This window comes from Rhinatrema bivittatum, chromosome 3 (assembly GCF_901001135.1).
Source record: "Rhinatrema bivittatum chromosome 3, aRhiBiv1.1, whole genome shotgun sequence".
Classification (NCBI taxonomy): domain Eukaryota; kingdom Metazoa; phylum Chordata; class Amphibia; order Gymnophiona; family Rhinatrematidae; genus Rhinatrema; species Rhinatrema bivittatum.
In genome coordinates this window covers 68,269,281-68,287,966 of record NC_042617.1, presented here as the reverse complement: position 1 = coordinate 68,287,966, position 18,686 = coordinate 68,269,281, and the positions used below count along the sequence as shown (strand labels likewise).

General features: G+C 41.7%; 1 protein-coding gene across 3 annotated transcripts in view; it reads left to right on the top strand.

The window, feature by feature from the left end:
- PREPL (prolyl endopeptidase like) overlaps positions 1-18,686 on the top strand; it is a 125,527-nt gene that overhangs the window by 750 nt on the left and 106,091 nt on the right. The gene's annotated exons all lie outside the window — the stretch shown is intronic.

Genomic DNA, 18,686 nt, shown 5'->3' with positions numbered 1-18,686 from the left:
AAAAATGGGAGAAAATTGATGAAAAACAGAGTCCTCTTTTTCGTACTGATTTCCCCCCATTTTTGGTTTAATACTGATAAATTCCTGGGAAGAAAGTTTAAAAACTGAAAACTAATGTCCTAGTCAAAGGGTGAAGCTTACAAGAAAACAGAACTGCAAGTAGATTCAAGCAATAATGCATTTTTTATGTTTCAGAATTGAAAGAGTTGGCATGTGCAGTTCTATGCAGCTGATCTGGTTTCAATTCCAAGCTATACTCGTGCTACCTAAGCTGATGCTAGGGATGTCAGCCCCTAACCGGAGGGCATCGGTCATTGTTCAGTGGCAACACCTAGTTGCTAGACTTGGGGGGGGGGCGGGTTGTCTGTCTGTCTGTCTGTGTCTGTCCCACCAGGTAGGTATGAATGAAGGGTAATAGTACCATAGCCCAATAGAGCCTGGAAACCTGGAATTTATCTTTAGGCAACATTGTCCTTTGGATGTATTTATCATAGATACAAAAATGTCTTTGCACACCTATAAAAATGTTTTGTTTCTTGCCCATAAATTGCTTTTTAATTTTAGTTCTCTGCTGTTCCTGCTCAGTCTCCCCATGACATAGGATTGCTGTTCAGCTTTGTTTCTGGCCAGAGGTGGTCTTGCATCTCATTGTCTTTCTCATTTTAACTGATGAAATCTTATATACCATGATGTAGGATAAAGAGCATGTCCAAAATTTGAGAGAATAAAAGATGTGTGCTGTTAATCTAATATAAAGCTGATCTTTTGAAATTAAATTATTTTCTAATAATTCTGCAAGTGATGAGTGAAAAACTTAAATTAGAGAGGCTCATGAATAACAGTATGACTGAAATCTGAGCACATGTGGTACTTTTTACTTTCATAACCCGTGTTTTATGAAAGAAATATGCTTTTATAAAAAGAAAAAATGGTGTATCACTTGTAACCTGAGTAAAAATAGCTAGTTTTTTTGTTTTGTTTTGTTTTGGTTTTTTTTTTTTGCACGTATACAAAATGCTATATTTGACATGATTTTTCCTAGGTGGGGAAATGTGAAACTAACATTTTTGCATTACATTTTCAGGATAATATGGCCATGCCCAGCCTGTTTCAAAATAATTTATGAAAATGTTAGCAGTTCCCCATTTGGAGCAGCAGTGGCAGACATTCAGTTTTACTCAAACCTGAGTGATGCATGCAGTGAAATCCAGTAGTTTCCTTTTCCTGCCATGTTATTTAGAATTGCTACAGAAGAGCTTGACTGGTGGTTTGGTTGCAAGCTTGGACAAGGCTGAGAATACTGTAAAATCAGGGTTCAAAACCCATGGAAAGGGAATCAGTCGTGCAATGGTGACACCTAGTGGCTGGATTTAAGACCTATGAGTGTAGGGTTCCGGAAGGAACTATTGTGTACAACCTCATCCAAGATCTGTTGCTGCAGTGATTGAAGTAAAAGTAAGTTGGGAGGAGCCCTATACAATAGGGGTAAAATTACCAGATAGTTGTGATTGGAATCTCATGGTGGCAGATCCAAGGCTCATGGCTTCAGATTCCAGCCTTGGTTCCAACCCAGCTGCAAGTCCAAAGGAGTAGGAGTAAAGTGCTAGAAAAAAAATACAGAATGCCTAATTTTGAAGGATTACATGTAAATGTGCACAGCTCAGATTTTTCTATTTTACCAGTCCTACATTATGGACTATAAGTTACTGTGAGGACCGTTTGGGCAGTTCTTTTGCCAGCAGGAGGTCTTAGTGGGCTTCTTGGACTCACCATCTAGTCCTCATAGCTCTATGGGCTGTTGTCTAGACACTCTGGGAGTCTCCCAGCTCTTAGGCCTGTACATCCTGCTGGTGGCCGTATTATTTTTGTTTGGATTTGGTTATATTCTAGCCTCACAGTCTGCACTTTGCCAGAGTTTGGTCCAAGTCTTGGTCCTACCTCATAGACTGATCATTAGAACATAAGGCTTGCTGTACTGGGTCAGACCTAGGGTCCATCAAGCCCGGTATCCTGTTTCCAACAGTAGCCAAGCCAGGTCAATTTTTTCCTCGGTGAATACTGAGGCAAAGAATTCATTTAGTGTCTCTGCTATGGCTTTGTCATCCCTAAGTGCTCCTTTTTCTCCTTATTCATCTAATAGTACAACTGACTCCCTCACAGGCTTTTTACCTCGAATGTACCTGAAAATGTTTTTATGAGTTTTCGCTTCCATGGCAATTTTCTTTTCAAATTCTCTTTGACTTCCTTATCAATGCTTTGCATCTGACTTGCCAGTGCTTATGCTGTTTCCTGTTTTCTTCATTCTGATCCCTTTTCCATTTCTTGAAAGATGTTCTTTTAGATATTATAACTTCTCTTGTCTCACCTTGCAACCATGCTCATGGTCATTTAGCCTTCTTTCCACCTTTTTCTAATGCATGGAATACATCTGTTCTGGGCTTCCAAGATGGTATTTTTAAACAACATCCATGCCTGAGCTAAACTTTTAACCTTTGCAGTTGCTTCTTTCAGTATTTTCCTAACCATTTTCCTCATTTTATCATAGTCACCTTTTTGAAAGTTTAAATGCTGTTGTAGTAGATTTCTTTTTTTTGTGCTCCCTATAGTTAAGTCAAATTTGATAATGTTCTGATAACTATTGCCAAGTGGCTCCAACACTGTTACCTCTCACACCAAATCTTGTGTTCCACTAAGGACTAGGTCTAAAATAGTTTCTCCTCTTGTTGGTTCTATTATCAGCTTATTCATAAACGGGTATTTATTTCAGCTAGGAACTTTACTTCTCTGGAATGTCCTGGTATAACATTCACCCAGTCAATATTGGGGTAATTGAAATCTCTGATCATTACTGTGCTGCTGATTTTGTTAGCATCTCTAATCTCTTTTAGCATTTCATTGTTAGTTCATTCTGACCAGGTGGACAATAATACACCCCATTACTATTTTATTCCCTTTTTCACCTGGAATTTCCATAAAGATTCAACATTTCATTTTGTTTCCTTCAGAACTTTTATCCTGGTTGAGTAAATGTTCCCTTTAACTTATAGTGCAACACCTCCACCAGTTTGATCCATCTTATTTCGATATAATTTGTACCCTGGTATCACAGTGTCCCATTGGTTATCCTCCTTCCAGCAGGTCTCTGAGACGTCAATTATATCTACCTCTTCATCTAGTGCTATACACTCAAACTCTTCCATCTTAGTTTTTAGACTTCTAGCATTTGTACATTGACTTTTCAAAGCATGTTTGCATTAACAACCCGCTTATCAATTGACAGGGGTAATTTGGAATCTTTCTGCACTTTACTTAAAGGCACCTGATCCCCTTTGGCATTCATTGCAACCTCTCTACTGGATGCCCCATTTTCCCTGTTCTCTTAGTATCCTTCAAAGATACATCATTCCATACCATATGCTTTTGAGTGACTATTGGCTTTCCCCCATCATTTAGTATAAAAGCTGTGCTATCTCTTTTTTTAGGATTAGTGCCGACAGCCTGGATCCACTCTCGTTAAGATGGAGCCCATCCTTTTGGACCATCCCCCTCCCCAAAATGAAGCCCAGTTCAACAAATCTAAATCACTCTTTCTTATACCATCGTCTCATTCATGCATTGAGACTTTGGAGCTTGACTGCCCCTGGAGTCCTGCACGTGGAATGGGGAGTATTTCTGAGAATGCTACCCTGGAGATTCTGGATTTCAGCCCTCTACCTAAAACCCTAAATTTGGCATCCTGCACTTTCCTATGTCATTGGTACCCACATGTACAAAGACAGCTGGCTCCTCCCCAGCACTATCTAAAATCCTTTCTATGTAATGTGTAAGTATCAGGCAGCCAAGTTTCCAAATGATCCTCATGTCCACCAGCCACCCAGCTATCAACCTTCCTAATAATTGAATCACCAGTTATAACAGTTGTCCTAACCCTTCCCTCCAGGGCATATGCCCCGGAGACCTATCCTCGATGTGAGAGGATACTACATTATCTTGAGGGCAGGACCTAGCTACAACATTGCTTCCTGCCTCATCAAGCCTATGTCTCCTTCCAGGTGTCCTTTATTCTCCAAAGCAGCACAGGGGCTACCAGAATGGAGGTCGAACTTCTCTTCTATATCCCTGAAGGTCTCCCCTATATACCTGTGTCTCCCTTAGCTCCTCCAGGTCTGCCACTCTAGCCTCCAGTGATTAGATTCGTACTCTGAGGGCTTGGAGCTCTTTGAACTTAGTACACACACATGACCTCTCGCCAGCTGGAAGATAATCATAGATGTGCAAAAGACTGGAAAGCCTCCCTCTTGCTGCTGGACTACTTCCTACATCATAATTTTGTTGATTTGTTATTGATTTAAAATAATTAATAATTAATCTTCTGTCTTTTTATTATATTATTTTATTATTTTATTTCTATTTTATTTGAATACATGTAAACCGTTTTGACTAAACACTGTTTGTAAAGACGGTATAGAAATACTTTTAAATAAATAAATTAAGGGAGAAGGGATGGAAAACTAATGTAAACTACTTTTCGTCTAGAGATTTATTTTATAAGTGTCTGGCAGTGACCCTCAAAACACTGCAATTAATCTACCTATATCTTCCTAGTTATCCAACTTATTAACTCTTGTTTTGAATTAGATTCTTGTATAAAATCTGCAACAAATTACTACTACCAAACACAATTACCATGTAAAATCAAAACATATAAAAACAGATAAGATATAGCAAGGTAAATGAATGGAGTATAGTAAGGAAGTTTGAGTGTGCGCGTCTAATGGTGCATACTCATGGTCCTCTTCTGCTGCAAATGGTGCAGGGCCTCTGGAAGCTGGAGATGTGTAGTTCAAAGCCTGGATTACTCGCTGTGACCTCTGGATTCCTCTCCCAGTAGTTGCTGGGTAGAATATGCAGGTGAGCCCTCTGGCCCTCTTTGCTCCTATGCGCGGGCCTGTGTTTTTTGTCCCCATTTTGTTCTAGATTGCTTCGTGTATCCTGTGTTTCTGTTTGGTCATAGTTTGCTTCATGTATCCTGTGCTCCTGCAGTGGTCCTGCCCTGCTTCTCTGGATTCCTTCATGTCTCCAGATTTGAGTTCGTCCTTGCCTTCTGTGTGTGCCTTGTGTTTCCTGTTGTTCATCCTGCCAGCCACCAGCAACTGAGGGTCAATGTGAGGGGAAGGTGGCCATTGCAGGCAGAAGACACCCTGTTTCTGCTCCAGTTACAACCCACCAGCCTCATCTTACTGCACAGCCTGTTCCTGACTTTAGAGTCGCACCCTCAGCAGACTTTGTTGTCATGGTTACTCCCTAAGCATTTGTTGAGCACTGGCTCCTGGTGAAGGCAAGGTCTACATTTAAGCTCTTTAAAATTAACATTTTGGGGATGCCAAGATGGCAGAATACTAGTTTGATCTAGCCGACCCACTCTGAGCACCTGGAACACATTCCTAGACTTTAAATGGAAATGAATGAAGTCTAAGCTGAAGGCTTCTCCCATAGGTGATATTTCACAGCTATTTATTCTCCCCTACTTACATAGATAAGGTTTACAGGAGTCTAAAGCAGGATTTCCAGTAACTGGATCAGTGTTGCACTCAGCCCATTCAGATGTCTCTGCTCCCAGCAGTAATATTCCTCAAGAGTCCAAACAGCAGTATTTGTATCTGTTGTGGCTGTAAACGAGTCCTGACAGGAGAATGTTTTAGATTTCCTGGTGCAACCGGGACTGCACTCGTTATATGCTGATGCTGCTTCTGGGGGTCCTACATCAGCACGATTGTATGAGGTGGGATGGTTGACTATTCCGATGGCTGTACAGGAACCAAGAAAGCCTCTGCTTGTTTGTCTCAATATAGTTCCTTGGTTTCCCTGATGGGGGCAGTTGGAGGAATTTTAGGGTTGAAGTTGTTGGAATTATCTTTGAATGGGGCTGAATCTTTTGCCTCTGACTTTCTTTGCCTTTCCCCTCAGGAAAGTGGAGTCATTAAAAATTCAGAAAAGATAATGGAATCAAAATAAAAGTTACAAAATACTGACATTAATTCTATTGTTGTACCTACAGTGGAGAAAAAAGCACTATAGTGCTGAAGGGGGTGTCCCCTCTCAGGATCTATCCTTGGAAACATTATTGAAAGCTTTTGCCTATTTGGAAACTGTTGTGCGGCTAAAATACATCTCCAGCACAACTTAGTGGTAACGTTTCAACAAAGGGTTGAAATTTGTGAAAAGAATATTGTTGCTGTTGCTGAGGCCAAGATGTTTTCCTCCTGTAATTGCTGTTTCTAATGCTTTGGTAAAAGATAATGTTTTGAGACGTAAGATGGAGAATGTATTGAAATAGGAAAATAAACCAGAGATTTTCATGTTAATGTATCAGTAACTGATCTTTTTAAAAATTATTTGAAGAGGTTACTTGGTATGATGTGAGGGGAAAGATTTGCCTTTTACTTTCTCCAGAATCCCACTCCCTAAACCAATGATAAACGTGGCCTCAGTGAATTTCTTTTATGCTTACCGGCAATTTTCTCACAGGCAAGACACAACATCACTAGTTTGGGCAGAGGGAGCCATGTTCTTGTAAGTCTAGATGTCCACAAAAGTTTTGCGAAAGGAGAGAGAAAAAGTGCGGACAGGGAGCGGCAAAATGGCGGAGGCTAACAGTAACCTGTCATCTCCCGGAATTCAATATAAAAGAGGTGGCTAATGCCATAGGTTTGGCACTGGGAGGAAAATTCGTAAAGATTGATTCCTATTTCGATGAAGCTTGCGCGCTGCTAACAGACTGGGAAGCGCATGTCTGAATTTGAATCGAAACTCTCAGGCCTGGATGATCACATAACTCATGTTGGAAGGAGAAGTGCTCGCATTGAAAAAATTGGTAGAAAAACAGTCCGAGAAGATAGAGGTCTTGAAAAGTCGCTCCAGGTGGAGCAACTTGCGATTTGTTGGTTTCCCTGAAACGATCAGAGACAGGAATCTGGCGAACATAGAGACATGGTTGCCACGTGCATTGTCACTTACAGATCAGCATGGCAGGATCCGAGTTGAGCGAGCACATTGTCTAAGTACTAAAATGGCTAACAGGAACAGGCCAGTGCTGGTGAAATTCCTGAATTATGCCCATAAGCAGAAAATCTTGATGGCATACAGGAAAAATAGGGCTCTTACTTATGAAGAGCTGCCTAAACTTATTTTTCAGCAGAAGTGTCTGCGCAGAGAAAGACGCTTTCCCCGACATGTGCAAAACTCATGTGCAATCTCCCCTTTGCACTCTTACATCTGGCAAAATTACAGATCACCCATGCAAATAAAAGTATGATCTACATTTCAGTAGCTGAAGTCAAAGCCTTTTTGGATACTTTGAATTTGAGAACTGTCGGTGATGGAACTCGCCACATACCTACAAGAGTGTGTTCATGAGAGAGTGTTATGTATTTTTACACCTGTCTATTCAAATTTCTCTTGGAGTTATAGGTAGACTTTGATGTGGATTTATATTTTTCCTTACTTTTCTGTGTAAGATGATACTTCGCTTAATTATTATGCTTTCTGATGGCTCCATGGACACAATTTTAAGCCAACAGTGATTGAATGCAAAGAACATGCAAATTGAAACACTGATTTCAGGAGGCACTTCATTGTGGCACTTCATTAGGCTTTTTTCTCTCTCTTTCTCTCTTTCACTCTTTGTGGGCTCTTTAGCCAGAATGGCATAGATCTGCTGAAAAGGGGCATGGGGTCCCTACACATTTACACAAACTTTTTTTTTTTGCCCATGGTTGGGCTGCTGAATGGGTTATTGTTATTGGTTTTGAAGGAGGGGAGGGCTTAGGCTGGGAGGCAGGATTAGATGGTGGGAAAGGGGTTACATTGGCTATCTTCCAATCTTCAGGTACAATGATGATTTTAATGAAAAGTCTCAAATTAACTGAAATAGGTCTGAAATTTCATTATTTAGTTCTTTCAGAACCCTGGGGTGTATGCCATCTGGTCCAGGTGATTTACTAGTCTTCAGTTTGTCTGGTCTTACAAACACTGGTATTAAACAACCTCGACTATTGTAATTCATTGTACCTTGGGGTTTGCTTACGTTTACAATTGGCCCATTGCAAGTGATGCAAAAGTCTACAACACATCTTTTCAAAGGCATTCATTCAAGAGACCATATAACTCCAGCTTTTATATCTTTACATTGGCTCCTCATTTTTATGATATCGAGGTGTTTGGTGGATTCTTAGGGGCAACAGTGATAGTGACTCCCACAGGAAGGAGCCCCATAGGGCACTGTAGCACCAGGCTAGACTCAGATGCACAAACACAGAGAATATCTCTTTATTAGGCAGCTTGTATGGTTCACCAGAGGTGGCAGTAGAGAGTGGATTAGATAGCAACAGTCTGTGATCCTTGGCAGAGGAGACCCATCCCACAATGGTGGTATAAGGCCCCGATGCAGATATCTAGTGAAGCGCTGTAGGAGAGACAGACTGGGAGAAGTAGTACTTACTCTCTGTAGCTGATAGGTGGTGTTCCAGCAGGAAGAAGAATTGATAGCAGGCTCCAGGATAGACACACAGGCCCTCGAGGAGCGAGTACCTGGATTCAGGATAGGCACCTGGAAATAAGCAAAGGGCCCCCGAGGAGTGGGTACCCAAGTTAGTAGAATCGTGGAGGGTGAAGATAGCTTCCAGCAGAAGCAGCAGAGTAGCTTCAGACCGGAATGAATCCAATCCGTTGCTAACTCGGCGAGAGTCAGCAAATGGGCAACCTTTTGTAGTCGGAAGCAGTGACATCACTCAAGGGAGATGCCCCCGAGGTTCGCGCCAACACTGCTACAAGACGTGAGGTGTGCGTGCGTGCGCGTGCCCACCCTAGGAGGCCTCAGGTCAACATGGCGGGACGCCGCACCAAAGCCGCTCCGGGGACGCCAGAGTGTGCGGCAAGGAGACGCTATGGACGCCATTCTCCCGCGGCTGGTGGAGAAGGCTAAAATAGAGGTGAGGCATGTCGGGCGAAGCCGTCTGAGACAGACGGACACAACACTCACTCCTTCTTGCATCCAATACAGTGTGTTAGTACTCATCTTCATCCTTTTCTATAATGACTTGTCAATCTGGCTGAGTTCCTCCCTTCACATTTATAAGCCACAGTGGCATTTATGCTCTTCCAATTAGAACTTACTAGAAATTCCTGCTCTAAGAATAACTAGGCTTGACATCACTAGGAATCGAGCTTTCTCAGAAACAGTCCCAAGACTCTGGAACTACCTTTCTGAATCTCTATGGATGATCTCCAACTTAAAGAACTTTAAAAAGGCTTTAAAGACACACCTTGTCAAACAGGCTTTCAAGGCATATAATTAAAAATCTCTGTTCATCCAAAATGTTTTACCTTGTATCTTCAATGCATTTATTTCTGTATCTAAGTCTTGATAGGACTCTTACTATGTCTTATTTTTTGATTATTATGTTTTAATTTGTAAATAGCCTCTGGCTATTTTGTGGATTGCAGTATATAACTTTTTTAATAAATAAATGAGACATGGGGCTTTAACTTGAATTTCTTTCAACTCATACGTAAAAATGAAGGGACATAGTACTATAGACCAATAGAGCTTGGAAACCTGAAGGAGAAATAGCTGGTCACCAAGGTGTACTGTGCTGTTTGTACATCTCATTCTACAACAAAACTGGCCCCTAAACCACCACCTCACCTCGACCTATTAGGTGGCCCTCCTATAGAGATTAAATAGGTGCACACAATGAGGCCCTCCCCAGAGGCTCCCTCTTCTTCCCCAAGCCCATTTAAGCTCGCGACAGTGTACACATTTCAGATACTGTCATTCAGACTGGCTCCAAACAACATCACAGAGTATTTTGTTTTGATAACAGCGGTAGATCAATATTGTCCAGACTGTTGAACCGCATATACTGCAATCTCGCATGTATAGTACTAAGTTCTTTGTGAGATTGCAGTATATGCGGTTCTACAGTCTGGACAATGCTGATCTACCGCTATTATCAAACAAAAATACACTGTCGCGAGCTTAAGAGTTCCTTCATGAATAACTTGGAATGAGCATATCAACAAGACCTGCTACCAATTTTTGGATTTCATTTTGAAAGAGGCATGAGAATATAAAAGTGCATCTTGTCAGATGATAAAATTTGCTTTTAACAGCCCCTGAAGTGTTATGGCTATGAGGTGTTGGAGTGGATTCTTGGGTACTGCAGTGATGGCCACTCCCACGGGGAGGAGCCCCGTAAGGAACCGCAGTACTAGGCTAGACTCTATACACGCAAACGTAGAGAAGTAGTATTTATTATACAGCTTGATGGTACTGCCCGGGGGCAGGCAGCAGTGAAGGTATCCCAGTGAAGTAGTCCAGGGGTCCTCGGCAGAGGAGACCAATCTCACACTCGAGTAGATGATAGGCAGCGCGGCGTAGCTGAGACAGGTCCCGGATGTAAACACTGAGCGCTGAAGCAGAAGGTGAGACAGACTGAAAGGTTAGTACTCACTGAAGCAGAAGCTGTATTGAAGAAGGTCCTGGCAGGCAGAAGTTGTTCAGTGGCAGCCACCAGATTAAGGAGAGCAGGTCCTCGAGGAGCGAGTACCCGGTATCCCAAGATAGGTACCTGAAATAGAGCAGAAGGGCCCCCGAGGAGTGGGTACCCAGGTTAGTGAAGAATTACCCCAAAGGGCAAAGAGAGCTTCCTGGCAGCTGGGAAGCGGCAGAGCAGCTTAGACCGGAGGCAGTCCAGTCCTTGCTAACTCAGTTTGTTAGTAAACGAAGGGCAGGCTAAATACTAGGATGTGATGATGTCACTCGGAGGGGACGCCCCCGAGGTTCCCGCCATGACGTGGATATAGATGTGGGTGGCGTGCGCGCACACATCCTAGGAAGCCCTCAGGAATATCATGGCGAACACCGTCGCCGTTGCTGATCCGGGAATGCTGGAGAGAGTGGCATGAAGACGCGGCAGCAGCCATCTTCCCAAGGCTTGAGGAGAGAGAAGGAAGAAAGGTGAGGCACAGAGGTCGAAGCCGTCCGAGACCAACAGACGCAACATGAAGCCGCCCTTCACTGGGCGAAACTCAGGCCTAGAGTCGGGAATTCTCGGAATTATTGTTTACCAATAAATATTTTTTGAGGACCTTTGGCTTCCCTACCTTTTGAAAAGAACACAACATTCCTGACTAGCAGTTAACATAGAATCTAGTATTCCCCTGCTGTCTGGGCCATGAGCCAAACCTGGGAGACGAGCCAAGCCTCTCAGAGATAAACTTATTTGGGAAGAAGACACTTGTTCCTTTAGGAAGCTTATCATTAAGGAATTCCATTATCTGCTTTAGACGTATTTTCATATCTCTGGGAGAGGGACCAAGGTCAGAACTGGCTGATTGCACCTCAGTTCTTTGTAAGCTAACATTGTTGACATTATGCTGTCCTGCAAATGAATCAGGGACAAAAGCTGTTCTCTTTCGGACAACTAATGATTTCAGATGTGGGGACTCCTAGGGTATGGATTGGGATGCTCATGACACCCCCTCCAGGCTGTCAGATAGCTCTGAGGTGTTTAAACCCATAAGAGCTTGGGCAGTTTCTCTCTCTTCTCTGTTTATAGTATCTTCCTGGCTAGAGTAATCTGAGCTAGAATGTGAGCAAATAATAGGATACATATGGCCAGGAGGAGTCAGTCTCACATAAGCTGGTTGTGCTACCTTTGGTAATTTCTAGATTTCAAGTCATTATTTAGTTTAATTATATTAGGCATGTACATATTTTGCCTTTGGTTCTAAAGGGAGCTTTAAGGGATCTTCCCCTTCCATATCTTAGGAAAAGTGAATGCACCATCAGAAAAGATATCCCCTTCCACATATAAATCATAACAAGGGGCATTTCAATGATCAGAAAACAAACCCTTATTACACATCATTATTTGAATACTACCTTTTGTGAAATTAATCACCACCAGACCCATCCATGAGATTTCAGCCAGAATAGAAGGTGAGCTCAGTGAAGACGTCCTCAAATAAGTCGTCAATGTGTTTGCTTGCCATAGCGGCGCAGCCCCAATTGAAGTACCGGCGATGGCATGAAACTCAGGGGCATCCCCCGAAGATAACGTCACCCGCGACGGATATATAAGGTCTTAGAATTTGCTAACAGATTGAGTTAGCAAGGGTTACTCTACCTAAGCTACTCTGCCGCCTCGAACTTACTAGGGGTACCCGCTCCTCGGGGGCCTCGCTCTCTCCTTTGTTTTACAGGTGACAGTCTGGAACCGGTACTTGCTCCTCGAAGGCCCTCGTTCCCAGACTTGCTCGGTACTCTCTTCTGCCTGGAAGTCATCACCGCCTACTACATCAGTGAGTTACCATTGCTCTCTCAGAGCTTTCCCTGGAACCAGGTACTCGCTCCTCGAGGGCCTATACATTCCAGCTCCTGGGCTTCTATGAGACATTGTGTGAGTGTTACCAGTCCATATGTATTCAGCGCATTAAGAAAGGTGGAAGGAAGGCAAAACTATTACCGTCTTGGTTAAAAGGTGAGGTGAAAGAGGCTATTTTAGCCAAAAAAAATCCTTCAAAAATTGGAAGAAGGATCTATCTGAAGAAATTAGGATAAAACATAAGCATTGTCAAGGTAAGTGTAAAACATTGATAAGACAGGAGAAGAGAGAATTTGAAGTGAAGTTGGCCATAGAGGCAAAAACTCATAATAAAAACCTTTAAAAATATATCCAAAGTAAGAAACCTGTGAGGGAGTCAGTTGGACCATTAGATGACAGAGGGGTTAAAGGGGCTCTTAGGGAAGATAAGGCCATTGCAGAAAGACTAAATGAATTCTTTGCCTCCGTGTTTACTAATGAGGATGTTGGGGAGATACCAGTTCCGGAGATGGTTTTCAGGGGTGATGAGTCAGACGAAATCACTGTGAACCTGGAAGATGTAGTAGGCCAGATTGACAAACTAAAGAGTAGCAAATCACCTGGACCGGATGGTATGCGTCCTAGGGTTCTGAAGGAACTCAAAAATGAAATTTCTGATCTATTAGTTAAAATTTGTAACCTATCATTAAAATCATCCATTGTGCCTGAAGACTGGAGGGTGGCCAATGTAACCTCAATATTTAAAAAAGGCTCCAGGGGTGATCCGGGTAAATATAGACCAGTAAGCCTGACTTCAGTGCCGGGAAAAATAGTGGAAACTATTCTCAAGATCAAAATCGTAGAGCAAATAGAAAGACATGATTTAATGGGACACAGTCAATATGGATTTACCCAAGGGAAGTCTTGCCTAACAAATCTGCTTCATTTTTTTGAAGGGGTTAATAAACATGTGGATAAAGGTGAACCGGTAGATGTAGTGTATTTGGATTTATAGGAGGCGATGTCCTTTCTTGGATTACAAACTGGTTAAAAGACAGGAAACAGAGAATAGGATTAAATGGTCAATTTTCTCAGTGGAAAAGGGTAAACAGTGGAGTGCCTCAGAGTTCTGTTCTTGGACCGATGCTTTTCAATATATTTATAAATGATCTGGAAAGGAATAAGACGAGTGAGGTTATCAAATTTGTGGATGATACAAAATTATTCAGAGTTGTTAAATCATAAGCAGATTGTGATACATTACAGGAGGACCTTGCAAGACCGGAAGATTGGGCATCCAAATGGCAAATGAAATTTAATATGGTCAAGTGCAAGGTGTTGCATATAGAGAAAAATAACCCTTGCTGTTGTTACACGATGTTAGGTATCATATTAGGAGCTACCACCCAGGAAAAAGATCTAGGCATCATAGTGGATAATACTTTGAAATTGTTGGCTCAGTGTGCTGCAGCAGTCAAAAAAGCAAACAGAATGTTAGGAATTATTAGGAAGGGAATGGTTGTTAAAAACAGAACATGTCATAATGCCTCGGTATTGCTCCATGGTGAGACCGCACCTTGAATACTGTGTACAAGTTTGGTCACCGCATCTCAAAAAAGATATAGTTGCGATGGAGAAGGTACAGAGGAGGGCATCCAAAATGATAAAGGGGATGGAACAGCTCTATGAGGAAAGGCTGAAGAGGTTAGGGTTGTTCAGCTTGGAGAAGAGACGGCTGAGGGGAGATATGATAGAGGTTTTTAGGATCATGAGAGGTCTTGAACGAGTAGATGTGAATTGGTTATTTACACTTTCAGATAATAGAAGGACTAGGGGACATTCCATGAAGTTAGCAAGTTGCACATTAAGACTAATCGGAGAAAATTCTTTTTCACTCAATGCACAATTAAGCTCTGGAATTTGTTGCCAGAGGATATGTTTAGTGCAGTTAGTGTAGCTGGGTTCAAAAAAGATGTGGATATGTTCTTGGAGGAGAAGTCCATTAACTGCTATTAATCAAGTTGACTTAGGGAATAGCCACTGCTATTAATTGCATCAGTAGCATGGGATCTTCTTGGTGTTTGGGTACTTGCCAGGTTCTTTTGGCTCAGTTTGGCCTCTGTTGGAAACAGGATGCTGGGCTTAATGGACCCTTGGTCTGACCCAGCATGGCAATTTCTTATGTTTTTAACCTTTTTTTGTTTTTGGACCAGTACTTCCCTTTATGCCTGTCTTTGGGCCTCTCTTTGGGGATAGTTTGGTCTGACTTGGACTGCAACATACTGGCTGCTGAATTCTGACATGAAATCCCATTGGATGATTATCTGGATATCACCTATATGTTGAAAACCGGGACCTAGGATATCCTCTGTATCGCTGGGGTGTATATACCCTAGGGTGAAGATCATACCTAGAGAAGGGCTTCGTCTGAGGCACCCTCTCCTTGTGATTTAACCTCCCGAGACCAGGATGGCTGTCTAGTCTCTCTAGGCTGTCCGTCATAGGACATATCCTGTTTTGCCTCTTGCCCCTGATCTCGCCTTCTAGGTTCCCCTCGCCTTCAATTGCTCCCCATTTCCCTTGCTGTGGGTATGGCCCAAAGGATCAGGGCCAAATATGTGAAATACTTCTGACAGGATCTCTTCTGTATGTTCTGCTTTTTCACCATCTGTGACATATTCCTCAACTGTCCTGTTCACATCAGCCACCAGTTGTGGTAAAACAAGGATATCTCTAAGTGTGTCCCAAACTATCCCAAAGCTTCCATGGGTAAATATTAGGCACATTTTAAAGGCAACTCCTAGCTCATTCTTCTTCTAAATTGTTCTCAGTGTGGCTTCAAGTCTGGAAATGAGTACTACACCCATTGATTTGGTGTGTAGGCTAATATTGCAAATTCCTATGAAGCAGGTACTAACAAAGTCAGTGCTGGAAACCAGTGCATATTTTCCGCCTGCTATCAGGATTAGTTACACTCAGCATTCCTTCAATTCCACCAATTTTACTCCCTAGCCATACTGCACTATCCCTGATATTAGTGGATGTTGATCCAATTGCAGCCCTTATTTGCGTTATTGGTAGTGGGGCTATCACAGCTGGTGCAGCAGTGAGTCTAATTGTACCTACTCCTGCTGAAGATCTCATCATATCAGGTGTGCCACAAAAAAAGTCATCACTGCCTGATTCTCAGATCCAGACCAACATCTGGGCTCTGCTCTCAGCATCTCACAACAATGAAACACCAGCAATGGTTCTTAAACATGTAGAAAGCCTTTCTTAGAACATGTATAGTCAAATATACCTCCCCTTTCTAGCTACAGCATGAGCTCTGGAGTATGGAAATTAATAAGTACCATGCGGACTACGGATAGCCGAGTTCCGCGTTGTTCAGCGCACATATCTTTCCCCCTTCTGAGCTTCCTCTCTTTGAGTCTGTCCATCCTCTGTCTTATCCCTAGGCTTAATGACACAGGCAGAACATGCACTGAGCACTGGATGTGACTTATTCTGAGTCTGAGAGCAACAGCAGTTCAGGAGTTCTGGCAGCCACATGCAGCAACCAAGGTAACTAACTGAGCTGGCAGCCGGGCCACACTAACTTCTTTTTCTTGCACTTGTATATAGAGAACATAAGAACATAAGAAATTGCCATGCTGGGTCAGACCAAGGGTCCATCAAGCCCAGCATCCTGTTTCCAACAGAGGCCAAACCAGGCCACAAGAACCTGGCAATTACCCAAAGAGAGAACTAGTCCTTGGTGATGGGATCAAGTGTGTCTTGTCCCCTCCCCCCTACTTTATTTTAAAATTTCAGAGAGACTGGCAGGTCTTTTAGTGCTTCCCTCACTCTTCTTCTAGCCATGAATCGTCTTCATGTTTGAATTGTCTGCTTCATGGAGGTTGGTGTGCCACATAAAACTTTAGTTAATTTAGGTGTGCCTTGAGCTTGAAAAGTTTGGGAAACACTGCCCTATAATGATTCTCATTAATGCAATTTCCTCTCTACACTAATTAGCATTTAAATTAGCCACCTCACTGGCTGTAGCTGGGGAGTATCTCTCTGAAAAAGGATCATCTGGAGTAGAAAGTTCTCTAGCAATCAGACCATGCCTGTTAATTGAGGCAGGAATATCTAATGCTTTTCCTATCCAGCCTAATACAGCCAGTGCTGTGACAGTAATAATTATTGAATCATTCTGTCATCCTGCACATCAACTATTCTCCAAGTGCACTGAGCACTAGATGTGACTTATTCTGAGTCTGCTGGGCAGACTGGATGGGCCGTTTGGTCTTCTTCTGCCGTCATTTCTATGTTTCTATGTTTCTATATAAGTGGGTACCGGTAATAGGATAGGGGGCTGTGGAACGGTATCTAGAGAACATAGTTTAATAGTTAAATACTTTTCTTCTGCACCCCATCCCCCATGTTTTATATCCTAATAGATAAGGCATTGACATCCTAAGCAAGGGATTGTGGATTCGGGTTCCTTCTGGGGTGCCAATTGCCTTGGATTTGAAACTCTGTCAGGTAGTGCTAAGTGAAAAAAAATCTTTAATAAGGAGTTCACACATTCTCCTTAACACCCATGTCATTTAAGTTTAATGTGCTAGAGATAATGTGCTAGTTGAGAACAATAAATATATAAAAGGACAGAGTAACTCAGTAAAATCAAAGTAATCAATAAAAATATATACTTATTTATTATATATGAGTATATTGATCAAGCCTTTAAAAGTTAGATACAGAAGATTAAAGAAAGTTGTTCTTAGCAATGGGTTAAAAGCTGTGGCCTTGGGCTGCAACCTGCCGATGCAGTTTGCTAAGCTCATGGTTGCATATCCAATCTTAACATTTTTATACCTTTCATTTGTTTATATAAGATACCTTATAATAATTTTTCAGATATTTAATAAACATTGCTTATAATGTCTAAGAATTTAAGCAAAACAGACATGTAGATAAAAAGCTTATAATGTCTGATAATTTAAAAATAAAGCCACCTAAGTGCCTTTTATCAATTATTTATATTTAATGGCTTATAATGTCTGAGTACTTACATAGTGCAAATTCAGCTCCTTATTAGTGATATGACTTTGGCCTTTAATCTTACAGTAGAGAACTTATTTATCTTTGAAAAGAACACAACATTCCTGATTGATTAACATAGAATCTAATATTCCCCTGCTGTCTGGGCTGCGAGCCAAGTCTCTCAGATAATTTTATTTGGGAAGAAGACATTTGTTCCTATAAGGAGTATATTAAGAAATTCCATTATCTGCTTTCGACTCATTTTCAAATCTCTAAGAGATGGACCAAGGTCAGAGCTGGCTGATCGCCTCCCAACACTTTATAAGCTCATAGTTGTTGGCATTATGCTGTGCTGCAAATCAATCAGGGACAAAAGACGTTCTTATTCTGACAGCTAATGATTTCAGATGTGGGACCCTTGGGGTATGAATTGGGTGCCCACGACAATCCTAAGTACAAGTTCTGAACTGTAGCCATCACACCAGGGCATCTTCTTACATGCAAGGAAAGAGTTTATCAAAGAAAATGAGCTGCTTTAAGTGCTGCCATTAAACAAGTGACACACAGAATTAAACGTATTTGCCAAATTTCAATTTATATAATTTTGTGATTTATGGGACCAGCATATAAACCCCTTATTATCTTTTAGAGCCTTGCGTCATGCTTCAAAAAATGGGGAAGTAGTACACTTTTTAATGCTCACAATTTTTGAAAAATGCTTGAAAAAAATGCTTAAAAATATTTAAAGATGGACCTTTGATTAAAAGTGTGCCCCTCTTATTTATCGATGGAGCATATCGCAAGACTCTAAAAGATAATAATTAAGGGGTTTATATGATAGTCTCATAAATCACAAAATTATATAAATTGAAATTTGGCGAATATGTTTAATTCTGTGTGTTGGTTATCATATCGTATTGCCCTTTAAGGCTTTTTTTGTAATATTAAACAAGTGACAGCATGATTTGTATTCATCTGTCCAAGAATTAAGTAAATTCTTCATTTTCTGGTCCCAAATGTTCCAGAGTCCTTGTGTGTTATACAGGGCCGAATAGTGGAGAGCTTCTGCTGCCCATTCACTAGATTTGTGCTGCCACTGGGACTAAGTTCCAGGCTAACAACAAAAAAAAGTAATATTATCTCTAAGAAATAAGCCATGCAGATAATAAAGAAAGTGTATTTTTAATTCTTCTCTTGATAGGTACTGAATAAAAATAGTATTTAATCAGAGCATGGCCAGATTCAGGCAGCTTACAGATAGTGCACCTTGGCAGTGGCTGCTGCCTTTTG